Source organism: Aplysia californica, unplaced genomic scaffold, assembly GCF_000002075.1.
Source record: "Aplysia californica isolate F4 #8 unplaced genomic scaffold, AplCal3.0 scaffold00576, whole genome shotgun sequence".
Taxonomy (NCBI): domain Eukaryota; kingdom Metazoa; phylum Mollusca; class Gastropoda; order Aplysiida; family Aplysiidae; genus Aplysia; species Aplysia californica.
In genome coordinates this window covers 137701-140455 of record NW_004797846.1, presented here as the reverse complement: position 1 = coordinate 140455, position 2755 = coordinate 137701, and the positions used below count along the sequence as shown (strand labels likewise).

At 40.9% G+C, this 2755-nt stretch overlaps 1 protein-coding gene across 4 annotated transcripts in view; it reads left to right on the top strand.

Moving 5' to 3' along the window:
- The window catches only part of LOC101863051 (potassium voltage-gated channel subfamily H member 6), a 270601-nt gene that overhangs the window by 163516 nt on the left and 104330 nt on the right, over window positions 1-2755 (top strand). The window lies entirely within an intron of this gene.

Here is a 2755-nt window from a genome sequence, read left to right as displayed (position 1 = left end):
AGGAGGAGGAGGAGAGGAGGAGGAGGAGGAGGAGGAAAAAGAAAAAGAAGAGAGAAGAAGGAGCAAAAAGTTCAAATTGTAGGTTCAGGCTGAAGATTTGGATCAAGTGGGGCAAGTATTTTATTACGGCAAGTCAAATTAATAAAAAGGTCAGTCGCGTCGAAAGCAGACACACAAAAAGCAGGGAAAACAAAACGCAAGACTGGGGTTAACGATGTGAGAGTAAATTATTATACATTTCACCCTTCATGTGAGTTTCGTATCTTTGCATCTGGCAGTTGTAGAAAGAACCACTGCAGAAAGACCCGCCAGGGGGGCATAAGCGTCTAGGAAATGTGTGTGTGTTTTATTTTTTTTATCGATTGTAAGATAAAGCCACAGTGTAAAGAGTTTCCGAGTTCATGCTCTTGAGGGTGAAGAATAAGAGAAAAATAGGAAGAGTAAGGGTGGTGATATTGTTTTTGTAAAGAAATTGGAGTGTGTGAATATATGAAAACATAAAAATAATGGAAGGGTAAGTGAGAGAGATGGGTTTACGTAAAGAGTGTCGCGTGTAAGAAAAAAGGGGTACGGAAATTGTAGGATAATGATGCTGACGTCAGGGTTTACGGGAAAGTGGAACTGAGATTTAACACTGAGTACGAGAAAAAAAGAATGGTCGCTTTAAGCACAAGAGGGCTATCCTGAAAAATGATGTTTGAGAAAATCGACGTTACAGTTTTTGCCCCCTGTTCAGTTTATTTTAAAGAAAAGGAAAGGTTTTTTTTCTATAACCAAACAAATATACGCACCAATGAAACCAAACTTCTCCTATAGGTAGGGCAATGCCCACGTTTGGTATAGGTCAAGATTTCTGGAAACCCCCGAAATCTGGGTTAGCCCGCTTGTCCTTACTTTTCTTTTACTTTTACTTTTCCGATCCAGCGGCCATTTGGGATCCCGCTCGTCCTTAAAAGCGACCCAATGTTGCAGGGTTTTAGGGTGTATTACGTGCGTGGGTCTTGTTGCAGCGAAGGTGGGCGCAGCCATTTAGTGCTTGGAAAAATAATTAGGACTGAAAAGTCAAACCAAAGAGGGATAGCAGCGAAGGGGAGCGACGAAAGGTGTCATCCATCCGCTAGAATAGGTCTAAAATAACAACACCAATGAAGAATAGCAAGTTGGTAGTGGAATGGAAGACCGTTTAAAGAAAAAACAAAACAAAATATAATTGCTTTTATTATGGTCTATCTTTTCCTCTGTACCCCCCCCCCCTAAAATGAGTACATGCACACACACACACACACACACACACACACACACACACACACACACACACACACACACACACACACACATACACACACACACACACACACAAATACACACAGGCACACACCACCATGCACGAGCACACACAGGCAGGCAGACACATACACACACATGCACTCACACATACACACACACACATACACTCACACATACACTCACACATACACTCACACATACACACATATACATACACACATACACCCACAAACATACACACATACACTCACACATACAATCGCACATCTTCAAACTCAACTCCTAACGAGGCAGCCATTGCTGTCGCATCAATGTATACTTTGTTTGTAGGATCGCATTTCTTCGTAAATTGCGCGGTGTACCCCGAGGGTATGGGTCATCTCACGAAAGCGTATGGAATTACGTTCACTTTCTAAAAACAGATAGAAGAAAAGCAGATAGAAGAAAAAAATTGTGGGTCACACTGGTAGACATCGCACTTTGAAGACTAGTTTTGTCATTAAGAAAAAATTGTAAGAATATGCCGCTGATACAGTATCGATGAAATCACAAGAGGGGCATAAATCCCCTAGGCGAAATTGGGCCATTAGCGGGGAAAGAGGGCAGGAGCAGACCATTAAGTCTTTGTATCCCATCTCCATTACCTTGTGCTTGAATTTTCGTTTAAAATGTTCCTTTATCTAGGGTCTTTAAAAAAACAAAACATGATGATGGTTTCATAAGGATGATGTTCTCTGGTTATTACAACTCGATGACATCATTATACGTATTCGATGGTGCATCGATGAAATTTGAGCTCGTTTGTGATAATGTAGGGCCTATATATTACAAAATGGTCTCAATATTGTTGTCATTAGATGTAAAACCAGCCCAAGTGCGCCTTAAAAAGGTTTATAACAGCCGTTACATCATATCGACTTGAGAAATAATGCAGAGTGCCGAAACGTTTATGCGAAATATACCGTATACTCAGGAGAAAGTGGATATAATAGCGAAATAAACCAATGATGGACGTGTCTTATTGAGAATCGCCTTCGTTCACTTCGTTGGGTTCGACTCTAAGATCCTCACACAGTTCAAAGATATTTTCTGGTAACGCGGTTCCAAGTTCCGTTGAAAAGAAGTTGTTGCTTGATCCCATTGTCATTCCGAGCGCCCTGGTATCATATTTAGTCTTGCACCATTTTTTTTATTTTTTTGTGTGTTGGGATGTGGTTGAGGGGAAGATAATTAATTATTTATATTAGTATAAGATCTCTTCCACATTAAATATACTGCTATGAATGAGCTGTTTCCCGGCAGTGTTTTTGACGCGGTTAGCTCAGTTCTAAACATGTTGAATGAATACTCGCACACAATGCACACGCAAACGCAGACACACACACACACACACACACACACACACACACATACACACACACACACACACACACACACACACACACACACACACACACATACACACACA